At 41.1% G+C, this 16,266-nt stretch overlaps 1 protein-coding gene and 1 long non-coding RNA gene across 16 annotated transcripts in view; one reads left to right on the forward strand and one right to left on the reverse strand.

Annotated features, from left to right (window-relative positions):
- LOC119474569 overlaps positions 1–16,266 on the reverse strand; it is a 192,824-nt gene that overhangs the window by 173,046 nt on the left and 3,512 nt on the right. For 13 of the 15 annotated variants that reach the window (XR_005203587.1, XR_005203589.1, XR_005203586.1 and 10 more), the window contains exons 2-3: positions 8,060–8,142; positions 7,917–7,961 (exon numbers count right to left, since the gene is read on the reverse strand). The gene's annotated coding sequence lies outside the window, so the exon portion shown is untranslated. The other 2 variants (XR_005203588.1, XR_005203592.1) reach the window with 2 other exon arrangements.
- Positions 1,987–11,947, forward strand: LOC119474570. Its single transcript, XR_005203593.1, has 4 exons — positions 1,987–2,127; positions 3,501–3,503; positions 8,598–8,605; positions 11,938–11,947. It is a non-coding gene; the product is annotated as an uncharacterized LOC119474570 (long non-coding RNA).

Genomic DNA, 16,266 nt, shown 5'->3' on the forward strand with positions numbered 1-16,266 from the left:
TGCAAAATAAAGATAACAGCTTTTAATTGAAATTATAGAGAAAAATAAATAAATATAGGCCTAGCCTCTATCACGACAGAAATTATATAGAAAAATATATGACATACATTTTTGTTTTGATTTGACGATAGATATTGTCATATTGCCCCGCCCTAATAAACATACTTATAATACCTTATAATCTGTTTATAGCACTGTATAATCATAGTTATAAGCACTCATAAAGATCCATAACACTTTATAACAATAATTATAGCACATTATAAAGCATTTCATAATGACTTATAAGGTCAAGTATCATAATGCTTCATAATTACTGGTCACTCACTAACTTTTATTTTTGCAAGCTTGTATTTTACTCTAAGTGGTCATTGTTTGCTTTAAGTAAAAATGTATTTAAAAATGTTTTGTGTGTTGTTCTTGCATAGATTTAATGATATTTTTTCACTTTACTTATAGCAAACAATGACCTCGTAGAACAACTTATAATCATATCATAAAAAGATTATAATGTATTGCAAATATAGGAATTATAATACACTATGATCCTTGTGTGTGACCAGCACACAATCGTATAAGTCACTATAAAATGTTGTATAATGTGTTATAATTATTGTTATAAAGCATTATGAATATTCATGAGTGCTTATAACTATAAATATACAGTGCTAAAAGCAGATTATAGTATGTATATAATGAATTATAGACATGGGCGTCTTACAAAGTGTTACTGAATTTCTAATATTGGTGAGGTGGCTCATTTTACAGCCAAAATAAGCCATTTATTTATTAGAGACAGGTTAATATCATGCATAACGATCCTTTTTTTCTGTTGCTAGGACACCGTGCCTGGAATAATGACTGTACTGATATTAATGTAAGATTTAATACATCTGTAGGGCTTTCATTATCGTTTGAGTGCTGTATCATCTCTACTCTACTGTAACATGATCATTCCACTTTAAAAATGAGGAGTTAAATGTGCACAGTTTGTAAAAGACTTTTTCAAACAGATTTTTGATTCTGCAGGACTTCTGTGAAGGCCCTGTACTTGTATTGCATTGTATACAGTTTTCATTTCATCATCTACAGTATCAATCATTCCTCTCCCTAATAACTGCTGTTCCATTTTGATTGTGAAATCGGCACCCACACTGAGAAGCGTTCCAGTACATACAGACTGGTTTCCCTATACGTGTGGGTCTATATGGTTGTGGGTGTTCACCGAGCGCAGAGCAGTGAAATCTACCCTTTGATGAGATTAGCTGAGTGGTGTACTTGAAATAACCTTTCATGCGCTGCCATTATTGTATTAATCTATTCTAAAACAATTTGGTTGAATTAATTAGGCCCTACATATTTCAGCAATGCTCACAGGCTGCCTGGAAACAGATGGCTCTGAGGGCGAGCCACTCTCCAACGGATGTGTACGGCTGAGGAGTAGAAGGGAGAGAAGAGAAATAGGAATGACGAAGAAAACGGTGGTGTGAAAGGAAGGGAGAAAGAAAGCAAGAAAGATGTGTCATCAACACCTCTGTATTGTGTACCTGACAGACTGACGAGAGAGAATATGAGTCAAAGATTGAGCAAGGAGAGAAAGTTGCTCAGGTCCTAATGCCTATCAGTTCCTCTGCAGCTGACAGGAGATTGGTAGCTTAACAACAGTTGGGCGAAGAAGGCTATTATCTCAATCCTACAGTGTTCTGGATGGGTTCAACCTTGAACAGCTTGTAGATGATGAGCCTATCCATATGGTGTTTAAATCGCTCAGCGTTTCCTAAGCCATTAACCTTCAGGACACCTTGCACTCGTCCTCCACTTTGATTGACAGTTCTGTGTAAATTAGTTAGATTAAAGTCAGGAAAAATACATTTTGTGTAACAGAATTTTCCTTATTTCATATCACTTTAATCGTCAGGCGACCCCATAGATTTATCTGAACCCCAGGTTGGAAACCACATTCTTACTGGTAGATTTAATGTTAAAGGTCTTATTGAACATTTTTATGTAGACGAATATTTAAAAAAATAAATAATACATTTACAGAGCCTTTAGAAAGGTGCTTAATAAAAATATGGCTTTTCTTGCAAAAAAATATTATGATTGTGAATTAATCATTTTAAAAATGTTGGCGGGTCCAAAATGTATGTTTTATTTATCTCTATATCAGTCATTGTCAGGCATTATTTATAAAAGAAATTCCAACAACCCAAAAATCAAAGAATAAAGATATTTACCTCACAAATTAGAGGTATTTTCTTTTTAATCTATAAGGGATATGTAATGTTTTATACTTCTGGTAAATATAATACAATCAATCTTATTTCCATATATGTATTTTGTATACACAATTCCCTTTGTTTACAAGTAGTCACACGTGTATACTCCCGCTAACTTCGCCAAGTCCATTGCTACCTCTCCGTCAGCTCCGTTCTCTTCATACATCCATGCTCAGCTCCATCAGGGCCGTTTGAATGCATTTAACATAAATGTCAGTATATGGGTGCTCTACAGTTGTAGCGTTGGCCGATTTGACTACGGAGATGAGAGTGACGGCTGGTTTGACCGCAAGTTACCGCATTACGATAACGTTTCCTGTCCATTACAGAGTTGGCATGCAGCCATGATGTCTAGCTCTGCTTTTCCTGGAAATGTGTGCAACTCAAAGTGTTTCCATTATTTACTGTATTGTGTAGTGTTTACCACTTTGGATTTAAAATGTGAGAGTGCAGGTCAAATCCATGCAGACCCTCCACCGTTGTAAACTTTCTTGCCTCGGCTCACTGCGGCTCGTTGCTGTTTGTTTTGCTTTTGACAGATACGTAACGGATATGACATCACGCTACTCAGACTACAACAAAAAAAGCGGTAAAATTCCTTCTACCTCCGCATGGACTCAAATGAAGCAAATATATCGATTCTGGAATTAAAAAAAAAAATTGCGATACATAGGTGAATCGATTTTTTTCCCACCCCTATCAGTTAGTGTGAAAAAGAACGGATACAAAGGCTGAGATTGACGGTGAGTGCCTGGCAACGACTTGTTATGAAGTAAATGCAATGGAACGGGGGAGGGAGGATGCGACATTTAGAGGCTGAATGATATCAATGTTATCAATTGCACCTTTAATGTTGGTCAGATTTCTATCACGTTTTGTGTGGTCAAAAATGTGCAAACACCCGTGCTCACTCATAGGCCGAGTCTCACTTTCAAAGGGATTGTGCAGCAGTGCAAAGTGGTGCGGACAGTCGAGATGTTTTACAGACTGGCGTGTAGATTTAAGAGCAGAGGAGCTTGAGTGCTGAAGTGCCGAGGCATTTACAAGCCGCTGCCACATCATGAGGGACGAGTTAATGGGTAGCAGAGAGGAGGTGGATCATAATGGACTCTGTGGCCCGAGTCCAGCCGAGCCTTGACTTTTTATAACAGGAATCTCAACTTTACCCTCGGAAAGGAAGGACAACAAAGGAGAGAAAGTGAGAGCAAAGAGGGGAGGGAGGAAGTAATGAAGAGGCGGAGAGACAGTAAGAAAGATGATACAGAGGTTCTGGGGTTAGCTAATGCTGCCACAGAGTGCTTAGCTCAATCCAAGTCTACGTCAACTCTAGTTTCAGGGTTTGGGTAATGGACATCAAACCTCTGGCAGTCTCTCCGGAGCCAGGGAAATTAAAGTTTTCCAACTCCCGACTTGGCAGGAGCTGTGGCAAATGATACCTTTCACCTGAGAGGGGAGGGAAGGGGAGACGCTGCAGTGAGAGTGATGTCACTGGCAGAGTTCTCTCAAGCCATTTCAGAAGCAGCTTGAGCTGGAGACACAACACAGGAGATAAAACACGGAGGGTGTGACGTGCCAGCATCAATCTATTGTATGTTATATATCTATGACACGAGCTGATAAACTACAAATTACTATATCACATTACCCTAACTGCCCTCTCTTTCTCTGGCAGTATGGCAGGCTGTGGCCCGTGCCAGTGTCTCCACTCTCCCCGCATCACTACCGTTTAAACTAATATGGACGTCCTGCTGCCCAACACGAGTCAGGCAGAGTGATCCCTTGTGCCTGCTTTTATTACCTTGTTGACACCAGCTGCTAGTTTTAAGCACTTTTAAATGCTGAGGCTCAAATCACAGAATTAATGCCGTTATTCCTGCCCAGCTTTCTTTTTGGCAGTGCTTTTAAGCCCCAGACTTAACAACAAGCCTGGGTTTTTATGCATTCAGACAGCTGGTGGGAATAAGGCAGTTGCCAGTGGTATAAAACACTGTGTGTGTATGTGTGTGTGTGTTTAGAAATGTGGCCGGCGTGTGCCTTCGCGTGTGGGAGGGCATCTGAATATTAAAAACTGTCTTTTAAAAGTTGCTTGTCCGCGGTCCAAATATTAAAATTGCACATTTGTCATATTGGTCAGTCTTTGTGAGCACGGATTTATCTCTCGTGCTCAATATTTGGCATTAATAAAGGTGATTAAAATGCGGTGACATACTGGAAACCAAATGTTGCAGATTCCTCCTTCCTCTTCACCAGTTTGACACTCAACTTCCACTCTCTCCGCACTGGCACGCTTCATTACTACTACGCCTGTGTGAAGTCACTCGCCTCTCGCACACCACCACCACAACCACCACCACCACACTCATGAAAAGTGTGCATTCCCGTGTGCCCCCCCCTACACACACACACACACACACACACACTTTCCCTCACTTCACACACACAAACTAAGCAATGCTATCTAGCAGCTGTACCTCTCCTTATGTGCAGAGAGTGTTGATCCCAGTTCTTCTCTCACACACAGTGAACATATGTCAGTCAGAAACAAGGCAGACTCTGTATTCCTTCTTCTGAATAAAAAAGTTTGCTTCTCTTTTAATGCAGCACTTCTAAAGTCTCCTCAGACTCATGTAGAAAGACCCTAAGCGATAGGCGGAGGTGACCTTGTTTGTGTCTGCATGCGTGCGTGTGCTCGAATGTGTAAGCGTGCACATGCGCGTGATTACAAAGGGAGGATCTGAGACGCCTTAGGTAAAACAAATACAGACTCTGATAGATGCCAGCAGCACCTGTCTGATTTACATTTCCTAATTGCAAATGAATTACCAAAGAAACATTTCACCAGCACCGACAGGCAACACGACACAGAGACGAGTTCCACCTGAAGGAGAAAGTGTTTTCACAGAAATATTTATAGGAGGCTTAGGAAACTTTCACATGAGCCAGCGGTCCCCTGAAGTCTGTTTGAATGTATGTAGGAATGCAAATGTATTTGCATTAGCAACTGTGGAGTTTATGCACAAGCTTTGACTCTGCAATGCAGACAGAAAAACAACTATATGCACAATCTTTGTGTACAAAACAGAGCCCCATCTACCATTTAATAGGTAAGTTGCAATCATGCAAAGTTTTCCAGAGGCTCATGATATTCATGTCCCTCGCCTATAATGTGATTTTAAACATTTATGCATCTACCCATTGCCTCATTTTATAATAGATTCAATTTAAGGTTCATTTATTTGTCATTTTACAAAACAGAGTTGCACAATGAAATGTAAGTTGTAGCCCCTTCATGCTACACAAATATATAACATATAGAATACAATTAAATAAAACAATATATACAGTTACTTATATTAATAAATACAGAGAGAGGCTTTGGTATAGTGGGAATGTGCAAAAAGAGTGGTATGGTAATGTGCAAATTATACCAAACCTAGGCCTTTACTATGACTTTCTGTTCATTAACAATAAAAAATTATAACTAGGGAATGCCACTTGCATTATTTTTATTATCGTTTATTCTGCCGATTATCTTCAATCACTCAAATTAAATTGCTCGTTGTGTTCAACCAACAGTCTTAAACCCAAAAATATTCTGTTTATTATCACATAAAACAAGTATAAGCACAAAATCATCACAACAGATACGCTAATGTTTGGTATTTCTGCTCAAAAAATAACGTAAAGGACTAATCAATTATCAAAATACTTGATTAATTGTATGTTGATTGACTTTATCAACTAATCTTTTCAGTTCTAATTATGACACACTAAGAGTGTAGTCTATGGTTGTGGTATTAGTTCTGACAACTAAAAAGAAACAATTAATTCTAAAAGGGGATGGTTAATAAATAATTAAATCATAAAAAAAGTAATATTAATAAACAACTAAATACCAAATAAACGCCTAATTCATATATGTAGTAATATGTAAAAAACAAAAAGTCCCAGAATGTAATTCTAAAAAAACAAAAATTATAGAGAGAAAAAGAGAAAAAAACAATGGTGGGAATCCACGTTGTGCAGCTACTGTATGACGACTGACTCCCCCTAAATTCCTTATTCATCAGGTTTCAACCTCAACACCTTCCCACTCAGCCACCACCTGAGGTGAGAAATGGTCCTGAGGGTCCAAAACAGGCCCGACAGGTTCCTCAAGGCCCCCTCGCCCTAACTTCAGGACAACAGCAAACAACACCTGTCCTGATGATGTCACGCTCTCAAGGGTATCCCATACCCGCCTGAAGACATATACTCACTTCTTAACCTCCTTCTTCTTCACCTCTCCCTGCCCTCCCTGAAACCGTACACTTCCTGTTCCCGTTATTCGCCACTAGTGAGCATCAACTCTCCCAAATACACCTCGAAATTAATTCAACACCCCGTTTACCCTAAAAGTCACAACATTGTTGTCATTCTGCGAAAGATGGAGCAGGAAATGACAAAACACTGAGATGAAACATGAAGGAGAGGCAAGAGAGGAATGCACGTCAACAAGCTCAGGTGACACAGGTGGATGTGGATATTAGTTGTGCGTGTACATGCGCATACAGTAACTATACGTGTGCTTGTTGTACATGTATACATACAGGTATATGTAAAGAAAACACAGAGATCAAGCAGAATATAAACCCATTTTTTATCTAAACTTTTTCTTGTGTCAGCGATCAGAGGTGTGTTGTGGTAGCAAGCCAGTTGTCTTTGATTTTGGGAGCATGGCACTGTCACCACCGAGCACAAAGACACCACACACACCCACACCCACACACACACACAGACAACCCAAGCAGCGGGAAACAAGAGAGGAGCAGCTGTGAGTTGCACTCATCAGTTCAGATTGAGGGAGACACGGGCAGGCTGGTAAACAGACACAGATGTACGGAGCTGAGCAGAACAGAGAGTGGGAGAAAGAGGAAGGTCACCCTTTCACAATGGGAAGGTAGCGACAAAGTCAACAACACTTGCTGCGTGACTAAAGCTACCATAAAAAAAAAAAAAAAAAAACAGGTCAAAGTGGCAAATGTTAATTATTTTTCATTGTCGAGCGAGAGCTTGTTCTATTAATTTGGTGAAAACATTATCTTTAAGTGATTAGGGCATAACTAAAGCTCTTTAATATGCATTTTCAACACTTTTTCATCTGACTTACACAATATTTCTGCAACAGTGACCACAGCTTGAATCACCGGGATGCCTTCGCATGTCAAATTGTCATCATCCCAAACCTACACCGGCCTCTAATGAGCAATAACCGAATAATCTTCATTCATGAAGAGACAACCTGAGGAAAATCTCCTGCCAAGACCTTCTCATGTGACACACATATACACAGCTTTGTCAGCAACTGTTGCCTCCCCTGAGGGTGACACCCCACCTGGGAGCTCAATCCTGTCAATGCTCACTATCTCAGTTTCCCTTTCAGTCTAGTGTGTTTTCTCTTGTTACACTCATTCCCAGAGTTCTCTCCCCCCTCCGCCCAGGGTCAGTGTTAACCCCCGTCACAGCTCCAGATACTTAAGAAGGGAGCAGCACGGTGGCGTAATCAGGGATCGTTGTTTAACATGAAAAAAACTGACAGTGGGAAAATGTCCTTATAGGGATTAGAAGAGAGGAGGGGGGAAACAAACTGACACCTACCTGTCACCTATGTTTTGGCAGAGAAAGGATGCCTTTTGTTGTCGCCTATAGAAAGAGGATCATCAAGAGTTCATGTTAGAGATACTTTATTTTTCTTGAAAGTGTATTTAAAGCATTTCTAAATGAGCATTTCATGACTATACCTTCACTGCAGGGTGGACTGTGGGTCAATGCCCTGCAGAATTGTTGGTTGACCAGCTGATCAGTCCAGGTTTGACAGGATCTTCTGTATCAGAATAAAGCACAGTGGACTATTATGCATTTCAGCTGTAATTTCAATCCTTCTTTGACTTTGTCTCTCACTCTCAGTGGTCTCCCCTCTGACTTTACATAAAAACACATTGCTATGTTTTCATAGAAAGCGAGATGCTCAGGGCTGAACTCCATGAACCGCCACCCCCTTGTGTTTCCTCTAAATCATTCTTTTCCACCAAACTATGCGGTGCACCATCATGTAACCCGTTACTATAACAAAAAATCTGGCCAAACAGTTTCCTAGACTTTTACACATTTTCTGACATTTTTTTCCAACAACACAACAATTTAAAGGGCGGGTCCATCTGCTTTCTTTTCTTTTCTGTTTTTTCTTTTTCAAATGAAAACACCCACTCAGCCGTTACCCAAGTAAGCTACTCAATAAGGTTATGAATAATGTGAACGCTAGCACTAGCTGAGTCAAAGTTAGTTGTGTTTGTGAATGTGTTTTAGCCACCTACAAAAATCATTATCAGTTTAAGTGTTTTTACAGCTTTATCTTGCCATCAGACAGGCCTTTCTGACGATGAATTAAAGCCGTTATATCGCTGTCTTCAAAGCCAGACTACATTCACAAAAACAGTAATTTTACCTCGCAGAAAACAGGAGTTGCTGGTCTACCGCTGCACCGATTGGTTAGTCTGTTTGTGTTATTGTGTGATTTTCAGATCCGAAATAACATGTCATCCACACAGCAATACACTGGTTAGCTTCCGTGCCAGTACTCCTATCTGCTTCCCCAAACTGGGAGCACACTGTAGATAAAACACACTGAATGGACAAGGGTATATGTGCATATGTAGAACGCCATCGTGCATAAACCTATGTCAGAAGGGCTTGGGAAAAAAGCATTTTGACGCTAAAACATACATACTTCGACCAAAATTTGAATGTTTGGATTTTAATACATAAGGAACACAACTGGTAAGCTACAGAATGATATAAAAACCTTTAAAAAAAAAAATAATAACAATGGACACAGCCTTTAATGTCTAAATTACCCTGCTTCACGTTTATCTAGAACACCTTGCTTTCTGTGTTTGCACTTTTTCCAGTTCTTAAAGAAACAAATTAGCGGTTATCAGGTGCTACAGTTACAAATAGTTACAAACTGTTACAAATACTTGCAGAGTGAAGGCTTGCTGATCCCAGCCTCCAGGCTCCAGTAATGTCTAACCAGTCTGAGGTAAACATTTACCTGCAGAGCTGATCAGACATTAATGACTGATCACCACCTGGAGCTAAACCATTCTCCGGATCCTGATTTTAACATGCTAATAAGTTGTCCAGGTGTGTGTGAGCACGCACACACGCACGCAAGCCGGGATGTTTGTAGCCCGCAGGAGGTAGAAGTGAAAGACCACCAACTGAACAACGAACCAGGTGGTGAAATCAAAGAGAAGACAAGTCGGTCCAGCAACTGTTATCCTCAAACAGCCAAATTAAAACTTCAGGGGGTTGAATCTGTACTCTTTGCAGCTGCTGCTAAAAACATCTGAGGTTCGGAGAGACAAACATGCAGCAGCCAAGCAGTAATAACAATATTTTTTGCAATGTTTGCTATATACTGAATCTAATCCATATTTTATTTTTATTTTTTTTCACAATTTGTACATATTTTTTTCCTCTTTAAGGTTTTTGCTGAACTTTTAAAGTGTCATTCATGTGCTGTTGTGCTGTACAGAATCAAAATGTGACTTCCCTAATTGGAAGTTAGCTCATGAATACAATGCTGTTTTGTGGCTGACGCTTAAGTGTAGGATGCTAGAGTCTCCGAACAGCTCCCAGGTGAGGACCACAGGTGAGGACAGGGCTTAATTGGACATTTCTGCATGGTTAAAGGGGCCCTCCACCAATTTTACATATGGTGTTCAGTTTCCTCATTATGATTAGTACTACTCAGCTTGTTGAAAACAGTTGTGTGGTGTCTGGCTCTAGAGGGAGCTTTCCAAAGTCTCAAAGAATAAATCATAAGGCTTATCTCAGCTTGGGCTTGGAGGTGGTTACTGAGATGCATTATAGGATCTTGTATGGATTTTGACACATACAAGGGACTAAAAGTCACGATATCTTGACCTCTGCTTCTTCAAATTTGGATTTTTTTTTTCAATCTGTCTTTTGTGATTCCCCCAGCTTTTTTAATAAGTGCACTACAACCCGTTTCCTGTATAGTTAAGGGTAAGGGAGAGTTGCTGGTGTGGCTAAGCTATGGTTAAGATATGATTAATGTTAAGCAAGAGCCCATGAAATGAGCACTTCAACTTCAGTGGTGCTGCACTAGTGGGTGTAAATAAAAAGTCCAACCAACGAACTGATATCAAGATTTTCATCAATTCCGCCCGTCTTATTTAATCAAACTGCCTTTCTCTCCATAACTCTTTTTTGGTTTGGGATACAGACAAAAGAAAAGCCAACATTACTTGTTTAACTGTAACAAAACATAAGTTTGATGCTCTACACAACCATCCACCAGCATAAAGGTCTTTTCAGACGAGGAGCGATTGACGCACCGAGTTATTTATTTTCAATGAGAGGCGAGCGGGCTGGTAGGGAGTTGATAGGCGGAGTAACAGACGAGCACGGACGCAATCCCATGAAACTGTCGTACTCGTCTCATGCACAAGCTCACCTGCTGCCAGAATTATCTTGAACTTTTTTACTACACGTTGTGGCGCTCAGTGCAAACCAATGGACGAGAGACTAATCCTTGCCGTTTGTAAGCTCTTTGAAATATATAATGTTTTTTTAAACAGTTATCGGTACATAAACAGGAAGGGCTTTCGCATGGCAGAGCATCAGCGCAAGACTGGATGTATCAGGTAACGTTACGTCTAGTTTTAACTAAAGCTAGGGTATAAAGTTATGACTATGCTAATTTAGCTAACTTTAGCTATTAACAATAACAGTCTCTGGCATCAAAGACTAGCATTGCCACTATATGGTTACCACGCATAGAGTGTCTGGCGTTTACTCACGGAGCGCTTGTCTGTGTGTCTATTCACATGAGAAGTACAGTGAGATCCCGTGGATCCAAGCGGATACACAGGCGGAGTGTCGCTTACCCTCTGAAAACACCTTAACTGCCACAACCATAGCTTCAGAACCGCTAAGGGCACATTGCTTCCTGCAAAACAGTTCTTTATACATGTATTTCCTAGGGATACTGAGCTGGGACCGCCAGAGCTAAATCCTCCGCCTGTGAGAAACATTGCTTTTCTTTTTTCTGTCGTCAAGTGTGAACAAGTTAGGTAAGTCAGCTAAGGGATGCAACTTTTCCCTTCTTCACTGCTACCATCACCTTGAAAGCGAAACAAGCGTTGAGACTCCGGTGGACCCACGACATATTCTCATTTAGCGGCTGCGCTGTTGTGGGATGTCATGGCTATTAATTCTATCTGAGCTTCATTAATCCACATTTTCCCATCCAGCCCCCTCCCCCCCTGTCCTTAATCATCATTTCAGCCTCTGCCAGCATGGCCTCTGGTGGCCAAATACAACGAGGGTCACAATGTGTTCCCTCAGCACTCTGGGAGTATATGCACACATAAGCATTCATACAAAACACAGATAATAAAACAGGGCATCCATCTCAATCACACAGTATTGGACCCATGTCATTACATTCTTCTCACTGGGGTGAAGCGTTGAAAGTGTATACACAAACGTACACTCACTGCTTCAGAGCAACTATTACAGACAGAAAGTCGTAACACTTGCCAGGTTGTGGCATCCACTAGACCGATTCATCTTGTATGGCACTCTTGAGTTATATCTGATTTGTGAAGAAGCTGAAGGTCAATCAGCAGCGAGGGGGAGAAAGGGAGGGGAGGTAAAACTAGAATCAGAAGGGAGGCTTTAGAAACGCTAGCTGTTTGAGCACAGACTGGCAATTGAGTGGTGCTGAAAGAACTATCAAGACCGTCTTAGCACAGCTCAGTCCAGGTGGGCGATTGGTTGGAAACCGCTTATTGTTCCAGCAGATCTGAGCTGTTTGCCGTTATCTGAATACCAAATGGTTCCAATTTGCTGCGTGAAGAAGGGGGGGGGAGAAATACCACGGATGGGGCCAACACACACAATGGAAACTGGAGAGGGTAATCTGATGGAAATCTCTGAATGTTCCTCTCCCTGCTCGCTAAAGGTTAGCCTGCTTAACTGCCTGTCTGCTTGTTATTCATTCAGAGAGACAGACAGACAGAAACACGTGAGAGAATGGGTGTATGCATAAGAGGAAATAAAGATGGTGGGTGGTAGTTTTGTCTGTAACATCAGTTGCTTTGCCTTCTCTGTAGGATCTGATATTATATTCCCATCAGCTGACCTTTGACCTCTAGATACCTCAGCGGCGCCTGTCAGCTAAGTCTACAACCTCTCCAATCGGATTCTCCTTCACTCCCTCACACACCAGCATAAGCAAATCACCCCACCATACTGCTCCCACTCATATAAAAGCCATTTTATCCATCTAATGCACATACAGAGAGCAGTGCAAAGGGGAGGGGGGGGTTGTCTGTCTGCATCACAGGACTGTAAGCACATAGAATAACTGTCGCAGAGCACAGCCAAAAGCCCTTAGCATTGTGACAGAGCAGATGTTAAGAGTAATGACAGTGGAGATTACCCAATAATTGTAGCAGAGTAAATCATCTCAGAGAAGGGGGGGGGGGAGAAGGAGAGAGGAGGAGGGATGGAACAAAGGAGGATGAAGCACGGCTGAAGCAAAGAACACCTTATTGTTGGTTTGGAAATGTAAAAGAGGACAATTTATACGCATTTTTCCCAAATGTTTATCGGCAGACAGCTCATCTGTAGTTGCATAAAAGAGGGCGGAAGCTTCCAGAAATGAGTCCCTGCCATGTTTTGTGGTGGTGGTGGTGGTGGTGGGGGGAGATAATGGCGATTATGACGATGTGGCTGCTAGTGTTATTGTCTGTGTTTGGGAGCTAATCGCTGTGATGCAAGCTGCTGCCTGAGGCCAAGGATAGAGGATAGAGAGGCCCCTCCATCTAAGAGCGCGATGACACATTTCTCCCTTAACATCCCATAACAACATCGTCCTCCCCCGACCTCCAGCATCAAGCCCTCGCCAGTATCCTGCCTCCACCAGCCACGGTTCACCAAAGCCCGCATGGGTCAGCAGATCAGGGGCCCTGACACCTGCTAAGAGCCCCTGTGTGTGTGTGTGTGTGTGTGTGTGTGTGTGTGTGTGTGTGTGTGTGTGTGTGTGTGTGTGTGTATGTGTGTGTGCACTTGTGAGTGTAAGTATGTGTCCCTCTCACTTGCTCTGTTGTTGCCTTGATTGTGTAATAAACTTTATTCAGTTAACCGTGAATTATTGTTAATTGAACTAAAAAGTAATTTTCTTAATTGAAACAGAGGGAGGAGGGGCAGCCCAGATTAACGATGTAAAGGAGTGTTTCTCTCTCCCTCTCTCTCCCAACATCTTGAGACTTTTATCTTGTCTAATTCTTTTTCCCATTACATTTCTCACCATATTTTTTTTCCCCATCCTACGCTTGCAGTTAAAAGCCAATAATCTACTTAGCCTCGCACTTGCACCCATCTTAAAATCAAGACCGGGTTGGGCTGAAACATTTACTGCGCTCTAAAATGTTGTTTGCCAAAAGCCTATAGCCCTTTTCACACGTATATTCACTGGCATCAATCACATAAATTGTTTTGTCATTCACACAATCAATGCCTTAATATTTTTTTTAACAAAATGTGACCATTCAAACACAACCACCAACACCACTAAAGCCCTCTGTTTGCCAGAATTTGGAAGTGTTATACTGTAGATCAGAGCATCCTAGTGTCGTGCATATTGTCCACTGCTGTAATGTAACACCTTTGATTACACAATATGCAATTATGGATCTTTAGCGCTAATGTTGCTATGCCAAGTTTGTCTAATTTACCATCATTGGATATATATCAACTTTCTATTCATATGTGCCCTGCTAAATGCTAAAAAAAATAATGGTAAAGGCTGCATGTACGATGGCGTACTAGGGCCATTGTAGGTAAAAAAAAAAGAACAATTACGGGGCAGGGGGAGGGGGTAATATTCTGAGATTAAAGTCCTAAATTTACGAGAAGAAAACTTGGATATTCTGAGAAGTGGGAAATTTACAAGAGGAAAATCACAAATTTGCAAGATTATAAAGTCATAAATATATGTGAAAAAAAACATGTACAGTATATGCATCTTTCAGGACCTTCGCCTCCCTCAGAAAAACATCCTTACCATAATAACACAACTTTAGGAGCAACGAAATTCAGACGATGGCTGGCGTTACCAGATTTTTTTCACATACATTTATGACTTTATAATTTATAAATTTGTTAGTTTTTTCTTGTAAATTTCCAACTTTAATCTCAGAGAAAATCACCGTTTTTTTTCTCGGAAATTCTGAGTTTTTTCTCAGAATATTACCCCTCTCCCCTGGCTCCGTAATTATTATTTTATTTTACCTACATTGGCCATGCTGGTGTTAAAGCAGCTACATATGCACTTGCACGATCATGATCACCTTGCTAACACTGTTGGGTACAAGTAAAGCTGCAGAGGAAGACTGCTGGAGCGTCGTCTTTCTCATATCCCTCTTTAAAATCTGTAATACAAATACAAAAGGACTGAATATTTTGAGGGTGCAAAAATGAGAAGAAAAAATGCATTGGCAATGCATCTTGTTTGTTCATTAACAAACCAAATAAATAACATAAATTATTCTGCCAGTCACACAAGCATAACCTTGACATTATTTTCAATAAAATGTGTCACATCATTTCATATACTGTACAACCACCATACTAAAGCCCTCTCTTGCAAGAAATTTCAAGTCCTCACCTCCACATACCTCATCCATAATACTCTATCTATGTGGGAGAGTGAACTATGCCACAAAGAAAGGGAGCAATGTTGTTGGAATTCAACCCACATACCAGAGCTACTGCAGCGCTTCAGGAAACAGTCACATTCCAGTAAACACATGTGGAATTACCAGGGCAAGAGCTCCTGGTCACCAGCCTAGCCAAATATTATCTCATACAGAACAATATCACCCCCTCCTTACATAGCAGCAAGCCATTGGCTGAGAGGGAGGAAGTGATGTATATTGACTTTTCATTTGTGTCTTGCTGACTCTGCTGACAAAAAGGACCAAACCACTTCCAGCTGCTAAACCTAGAGAAAACAACCGCATTCTGCTGAACATGATTCAGCTGCATTTCGCCTCTCAAAATTAGTGTTTCCATCGAGCACTTTCCGTTGCCACAACTGTGAGTCATGCCGTGGTTAAAGTAGCTAAACGACACTCGCACCATTATCACAGTAATATTCCTCTAAAATGATTAGTACATTACATGTAATTTGACCAAATGAGGCCTACAAATGACATAGCTGCTCACGTTAATGAGATCCGTGTACACAATAAAATAAACATTATCCATCTATTCCTGCTGATCTCCCCGCATTAACACATGACCTACATGAACATTCTTGTTTAACAATGCCAATCGTCCTCGCTATTTGTCTATCTATAGAGTGTGTCTCAGCCAGCTAGCACCTTGTCAGTCATAAAAGCAGAGGGAGAGGGGGGTAGGAAGAGGAGGAGGAGGAGGAGACAGAGGAGGGGATAAGAAGAGTGCCATTACCAGTGTTCTGGACCCGTGTCTTCCCAGGGTGAATAATTACGTCTGACATGTCGTGAATAGGGAGGGACATTATCGCAGTGATCCTCCGTACCCCCTCTGTGTGTTCCCTTGCACACACACACACACACACACTCACATACACACACACACTCACACACATTAGGGGCCCCTCTGAATGATTTAGGGGGTCTGTTAATAATGCAGGGGCTCCTAGAGCTAATTAGGTAAGTAGCAGAGGGCGCCGGCTGTGACGCCTCAGCTCACTGATACGAGCTGTAAAGGAATGAAGCATCGACTGCACACACATACTCGCACACTGAGTTTGGGTTTATGTTTCACCACACACACACACAACCCACCCCCCTCCCCCCTAACTTCAATAATAGCCCTGATTGTTTTCAAAGGGGATGGATTAAATTTGTGATTAAGTTTCATTATT

Source organism: Sebastes umbrosus, chromosome 16, assembly GCF_015220745.1.
Source record: "Sebastes umbrosus isolate fSebUmb1 chromosome 16, fSebUmb1.pri, whole genome shotgun sequence".
In the NCBI taxonomy this organism is placed as follows: Eukaryota; Metazoa; Chordata; class Actinopteri; order Perciformes; family Sebastidae; genus Sebastes; species Sebastes umbrosus.